Raw genomic sequence first — 7771 nt, forward strand, 5'->3', positions numbered from 1 at the left:
ATTCGTTTTGTTTCTACAAAAACTTTTAATCAAAATTATTGTTTTTACATTTTGTGATTTTTTTCTAACTCTTGTTTGGTTTTAAAATCTTTCCCTTTCCCAAAGATCTGACATGTATACTATTCTGTGTTCATCTAATTTAATTATAGTTTCCTTCCTTATATTCAAGTCAGTCACCCATTCTGAGTTTATCTTGGTGTAGGGTGTGAGATGTTGATCCAAACCCAATCTCTCCCATACTTTCTTCCAATTTTCCCAGCAGCTTTTGTCAAATAGTTGGTTTTGGTCCCAAAAGCTGGGATCTTTGGGCTTGTCATAGAACGTCTTGCTAAGGTCCCTTAGCCCAAGCCTGTTCCACTGATGTTCCTTTCTGTCTCTTAGTCAGTACCAAATTGTTTCGATGACTACTGCTTTATAGTATAGTTTGAGATCTGGTACTGCAAGTCCTTCTTCTTTGCATTTTTTTTCATGATTTCCCTGGATATCCTTGATCTTTTGTTCTTCCAAATGAACTTTGTTATGTTTTTTTCTAATTCAATAAAAAATCTTTTTGGTATTTCAATGTGTACAGCACTATATAAGTAAATTAATTTTGGTAGGATTGTCATTTTTCTTATGTTAGCTCATCCTACCCATGAGCAATGTTTTTCCAATTGTTTAGTTCTAGTTTTAATTGTGTGGAGAGTGTTTTGTTGTTGTGTTCATATAGTTCCTGTATTTGTCTTGGCAGATAGATTCCTAAGTATTTTATATTGTCTAGGGTGATTTTAAATGGAATTTACCTTTCTAATTCTTGCTGCTGAGATGTGTTGGGGATATATAGAAATGCTGTTGATTTAGGTGGGTTTATTTTGTATCCTGCAACTTTGCTAAAGTTGTTGATTATTTCCACTAGCTTTTTTTTTTTATTCTATGGGGTTCTTTAAGTAGACCATCATATCATCTGCAAAGACTGATAGCTTGGTCTCCTCATTGCCTATTTTAATGCCTTCAATTTCTTTTTCTTCTCTAATTGTTACTGCTAGTGTTTCTAGTGCAATGTTAAATAATAGAGGTGATAATGGGCATCCTTGTTTCACTCCTGATCTTATTAGGAAGGCTTCTAGTTTGTCCCCATTGCAGATGATATTTGCTGATGGTTTTAGATATATATACTGTTTATAAATTTTAGGAAAGGCCCTTCTATTCTTATGCTTTCTGGTGTTTTCAATAGGAATGAGTGTTGTATTTGTCAAAGGCTTTTATTGCATCTATTGAAATAATCATGTAATTTTTGTCCGTTTTCTTGTTAATATGGTCAATTATGTGGATGGTTTTCCTAATATTGAACCATCTTTGCATTCCTGGTATGAGTCCTACCTGGCCATAGTGAATAACCCTCGTGATTATTTCCTGGAGTCTTTTTGCTGGTATCCTATTTAAGATTTTTGCATCTATATTCATTAAGGAGATTGTCTGTAGTTTTCTTTCTCTGGTTTTGACCTGCCTGGCTTTGGGATCAGTACCATGTTTGTGTCTTAAAAGGAATTTGGTAGAACTCCTTCTTTGCTTATTCTGTCAAATATTTTGTATAATATTGGGATTAGTTGTTCTTATAGAGATAGATTTTTAAAACAATTTGTCTTCTATTCATATTCCTACCTTAACCTTTCTTCTTCCTTAGCATCACAAATTTAGATCTGAGATGGATCTTAGTGATGAGGTCCATGTTCCCCATTTTATAGATAAAGAAATTGGAGCTAAAGAAAGTAAAGTTTTATTGCCTGGGGTCACAAGAATAAAGGGTATCAGAGTTTGAAATTTGAATTCTTGTTCTATGTTTCTATATCCAATATTTACTGCACCATACTCTGTTCTCAACCTGAACATAATTTAAACGATTTCCCCCATTTTATTAATTCTAGTTTTTCTTCCTTCTGTCCCCAAACTCTAAGAATCATTCCAGTAATTATTTATTAACCACTTCTTACATATAAGTTATTGTGACTACACTCTGCCTTCAAGGAGAAACTTTGGTTGGATTGTTTGTATTTTCCATTATATTAGATATTATTTTTGTTATTATTTAATTAATTCTAGTTTCATGATATCTATTTATACCTAGAACACATTTTCATGTTTCCTATCTTATTTATATATTTGATAATGAAATTTCAAAGACAAGGTCATATTGGAAGACATACTTTTTCTTAATAGAAGTGTTGCTATATTTAAGTACCATTCATTATAGAGAGACAGTCACTTGCTCTGAAAGGTAGAAATTTTTGGTGCTTCTACACTGTGATAAAGATGCTGATAATTCAATATCATATGCTAGGCAAAATCAGTAGTAAGACAATGAAGTAAAGGGAAGAAGGGAGGGAGGCAAGAGCTGGGAACTCATTGTTACATTTTGACAAGGTTTTTTTGTGTGTGCTTGTGCAAGATTAAATGACAGTACAGACTCATCTCCCTGAACAGAAATGTGTTCTAATTTAAATTTTCGACAGAATAGGGCTTAAATTGATTCATTTTCTCTGAGAGAGTTTCTCATTTTAAAGACTATCAGTAAAGAGCAACATTGTTGTGCCGCCTATACAGAAAACAACCAAAGCATTAGGAATAATGACATTGAGTTAAAATTTTCTGTGTCATTTTGTGTTGTACAAATTTTGTACTCTAGTAATACCAGCATCATCAAATAGATTTCTCCTTCGCATTCTCTGAATCTCTCTCACTCCTATCCTTGGCCCATCCTTAGTATAATTCTCAAATTCCGTTTCCTTTCTCCTGTGCAGTTACAATCATGTAAAGAACACAGATTAAATAACCCTAATTGTATTTAGAATATGTAAGCTCGGTTTTATTTATCTATTTGTTTATTCATTCCTTTAGTCTTCAATCACTCATTTATTAAGCTTCTCAAGAATTGATCGATTTTGAATTCCACATGTCAGTTTAGAACATATTTTTAAAGATTTCTGAAATTATCAGTTTTGATGAATCCTTGGCTACTGCTTATGAGAAACATCAAAAATATTTTATTGAAATGAACACAGAACATGAGGGGTTTTTTTTGATGGTAGTATTTTTAAAGGAATAGTTATTAAACAACCAAATGAAGAGAGCCAAAATTTCCTAGTCCATAGTTGCCAAAAATCTTATACATTAAAGCCTAAATTTGACATTTGTATTTCTGTACCCCCTAGGACTGAGGAGGCAGAGAATAGTGCATTGAGTTCACAAGTTCTATCTTTCCCCTGAAGCCTAAAGTAGATATAGCAAGTTTGTCCCTGGTATATAAGATGCCAGGAAAACAGGATCAATAAATAAACTGGCTAAAGAAAAGTGAATTGTCCCAGGTCAGAAACAGAGCAGATAAAGTTTTTCTGTGCTGATCACTATTAGGTTCAGATTTGTGAGTGGCTGCTGCACTTATATCCTTGGCAATATGAAAGATCCTGTCTCAAAAAACAACAACAACAACAACAACAAAAATAAACAACCCTCTATTTCCTAGCCACAAAAAGAACATTGTTTATTTTTTGTTTAAGAAATTTTATATAGACTATCTTAAGAAATTGCATTTGTTTGTACACATCAATGTACCCCAACCCCAATGTACAATGATCAACTGTAGGGCAGCTCCAAAAGGCTCATGATGAAAAAGGCTTTCCATCACCATAGAAGGAACTGATGGAATCTGAATGCAGATTGAAGCATACCAAGTTTTACTTTCTTTCCTCCAAGACGTTTTCTCTAGTATAATAATATGTATCTTCTTTCACAACATGACAAACATAGAAATATATACTGCATTATAACACATGAATAATCTATATTATATTATCTGCCATCTCAAGGAAGGGGGGAGGAATGGAGGGAAGGAGACCACAGGGATTAGAAAAGGGTAATCATTATTAAAAATTATATCTACTTATAATTGGGAATATATAGTAATAAAACTTGCATTTGTTTGCAGAACAGGCTGGAGTATTATATAAACCATTCTTGGAGGGGCTTCACAGACCCTCTAATCCAGGCCCTTCATTTTTCAGAAGAATTTTTTTTTCCTTTTTTTGCTTTCTGATGGAAAATTCAGACAGGTCAACTCTAAGTACATAATTATTTATAGTATTGAGGAAGAGGCATTCTATAAATACAATAGAGTCTTCCTAAATTCTACATCTTCAGATTTCCATGTGATGGGTTTGTCTTCTAAAAGGAGGCTTTTTGTTATATAAATAGCCATACTTCTCAGACAGAACATCAAAGGATCATAGCATTAAGTTTAGTCACATTGTTTTATAAATTAAAAAAACTGAGCCCTAAGAGGAGTAGTGATGTAACACCACCGAAGTAGTAAGTAACAGAGTTAAAATCTGAACTCATGAACCCTTATTCCAAATGCAGGGCTCTTTTTATATGACAGATGCCTTTTATATACTTATATGAAGAATTGCCTCATGTTGAGAATGTACTGTCAGTAATTTTCATGTGGTTCACAAAAGCTTCACAATTCATTGAATTTCACAGAATTTTAGAGTCAAAAGATAACTCAGTGGCCATATTGGCCAATTCCTGTCTCAGAAATCATTGATACAAAGACCTGACTCTCTCAAATTGTGATTTTAACAGGACTCAATTTTGGGGGGAGTATTCATATATTGCCCAAACTTTCAACTATAATATTTAAGGAGCTCAAATGATAGAAAGTCATAGTGAAAATGAATTACATAGTTTTGAACTGCAGATATTTGTTAGGCCATGTGTGAATTGACTTATTCTAAAAAAAAAAAGTCTTTTTTTGTAATAAAATCAACCAGTGTATGATCATTAAATGTTTACTATGTATAAGTGGAAGGGCTAATATTGGTAGTTCATAAAGATGCATCCTTATTTTCAATGGGCTTTCATCATTTGACTTATTTAACCTTTATTATTTAAATCCTTATTCAAGATAAATTTTTCCTTTTAACTAATAATATAATTATCATTGAGTTTAATTCCCCTCATTTATTTAAAGTCCATTAGTTGAAGAATATATAATTCCAAACGCAAGTGATAACACAGTTTAGTAAATCAAAGCAGTAATTCTAGAAAGGGAGAAAAGTGAATGATAGTTATTTTTTCTGGACAATGTTATTAACTCCTGTAGAGGCTGCTTATCTGTCTGTCCAGCTGGAAGCTTAATGTCAAGTTCAAATGTCCAGAGGAGAGATTAAAAGGAGGTAGACAAAAAATAAATCGATGAACGACAGATTCCCTGACTTCCTTTTGACTAAAGTTCATATTAGAAAAAGTGCTGACTTTCCTGAGGGAGAGCTTAGTCACTGAAGAAAAGTTTTTGTGTTTTTATTGTTTTAGAAAATTAGTTCTCAAGGTGTTCTTGATATGAACTTTCTAATGGTAAAAGAATTTTTAGCGGGCAACTGGGTGGGTCAGTAGACTGAGAGCCAGGCCTATAGATGGAAGGTTCTAGGTTCAAATCTGGCCTCAGACACTTCCTAGCTGTGTTACACTGGGCAAGTCACTTAAACCCCATTGTCTAGCCCTTACTGCTCTTCTGCCTTAGAACCAATAGTGGTTCTAAGGCAGAAGGTAAGGGTTTTAAAGAAAAAAAGTAGATCCTTCTACTTATCCTGGTACACGGCCAAAAGCCACAGCCCAATCTCCATTCTGGAAGGCTTGGTGTGTGCCTTCTGACTGGTCTGCTCCTAAGTACTTTTTTCATAAATTTTAATATTTCTTGATTACATGTTAGTACAATTTCTGAATATTCACTTGCTGGTGTTTTGTAATCCATGTTCTCTCTCTCCTCCCCTTTTCACCCTCCACCATTCCCCCAAAGGCAGGTAATATAATATAGGTTATACATATATCATCATATAATATATGTATCCCTGTTAGTCATGTTGTGAAACAAGACATCTATTGTTACACTAGGCAAAAATTCATGGAGAAAATATAAAAAATGGTATATTTCGTCTTTCTTTTGGACCCCTACCTGTTTTTCTATGGTTGTGGATCTCCCTTTTTTTTTGTCATTACTCACTTGGAATTGTTCAGATCATTGCCTTATTGATAAAAGTCATTCATTAAGATCATCACCCATTATTGTAACTATGTATAACATTCTCCCAATTTTGCTCACTTCACTTTACATCACTTCATATGAGTCTTTCCAAGTTGGATTGTGTGTGTGTGTGTGTGTGTGTGTGTGTGTGTGTGATCATCTTGTTTATCATTTCTTATGGCAAAATAGTATTCCATTACAATCATACATTGCAACTTATTAAATCATTCTCCCCAAAATGAACATCCTTTCAGTTTCCAATTCTTTGCCACCACAAAAAGAGTTGCTTTAAATATTTTTGTACAAGTAGATTTTTTCCCTCTATCTTTACAGAACAAGTAGTGGTGTTGCTGAGTCAAAAGGTTTACAGTGTTTGATGATTGGGGCATGGTGACAGATTGCTCTCCAGAATAGCTATATCAGTTCATAGTTTCACCAGCTGTTTATTTTTTTTTATTTCTCCCTAATTTTTATTTTCCGACCTCCTCTTTTTAAAAATAATTTATTTAGACAATTTAGAATATTATTCCTTGGTTACAAGAATCATATGCTTTTCTCCCTCCCTTCCCCCCTTCCCATAGCCAAGGTGCAATTGATCAGAAACTATTTCCACGCTGTTAATGTTTGCACTGTTCCTTTAGCGTCTGTATCCCTAATCACATCCCTCTCGAACCATGTGATCAAGCAGTTGTTTTTCTTCTGTGTTTCTGTTCCCATAGTTCTTCCTTTGGATGTGGATAGCATTCCTTCTCATAAGTTCCTCAGAATTGTCCTGAATCATTGCATTGGTGCTAGTAGAGAAGTTCATTACATTCAATTGTACCACAGTGTATCAGTCTCTGTGTATAATGTTATCCTGGTTCCGCTCCTTTCACTCTGCATCAATTCCTGGATGTCCTTCCAGTTCACATGGAATTTCTCCAGTTTATTATTCCTTTGAGCACAATCGTATTCCTTCACCAACAGATACCACAATTTGTTCAGCCATTCCCCAATTGAAGGTCATCCCCTCATTTTCCAATTTTTTTGTTTCCACAAAGAGCTCAGCTATGAATCTTCTTGTACATGTATCACCAGTTGTTTTTTAGTGTCCTATTTTTTCACATCCCCTCTAACATTTATCACTTTCCTTTTTTGTTTTGTTATTCACCCTGATGAGTAAGAAGTCATGCTCCCTCTTAAGAACTTTTTCTGCTTGTCTCCTTATGTAGACCTGAGGTCTTAAAATGATTTCATGTGTTTTCTCCTTAGATTATCTGAGTATCACTCAGTGTGGTGCTTCTTCGTGATATTTGTTGCAGTAATTATGGGTTAGAGCTGGGCTTTACCATTTCTTCTATGCCGTCTGTGCAGAAGTTCAGAAGTTCTTTGAACATTGTATTTCAAGAAATATGCCCAAACTGACAAAACAAAATATAGAGATATTTAACAATCCGATATCTGGAACAGAAATTGAACAAATCATGAATAAATTACCAAACAAACAAAAATTAGAGAGGTGTTAGTGAGTACTATTAAACATTTAGAGAGTAATTAATACCTATGCTACAAAATGTGTTCTCAGAAATAGAAGTAAAAGGTACTGACACAAACTCATTTTATGAAACAATATAGTCCTGCTACTGTAAATCTTACAATTTCTTAGACTTATGAATGTTGGAAATTTCCCCATTGGGAAATTTCATACTTGAAAAAATTTCCTACTGATAGTAAGAA

The sequence above is a fragment of the Monodelphis domestica genome, chromosome 1 (assembly GCF_027887165.1).
Source record: "Monodelphis domestica isolate mMonDom1 chromosome 1, mMonDom1.pri, whole genome shotgun sequence".
In the NCBI taxonomy this organism is placed as follows: domain Eukaryota; kingdom Metazoa; phylum Chordata; class Mammalia; order Didelphimorphia; family Didelphidae; genus Monodelphis; species Monodelphis domestica.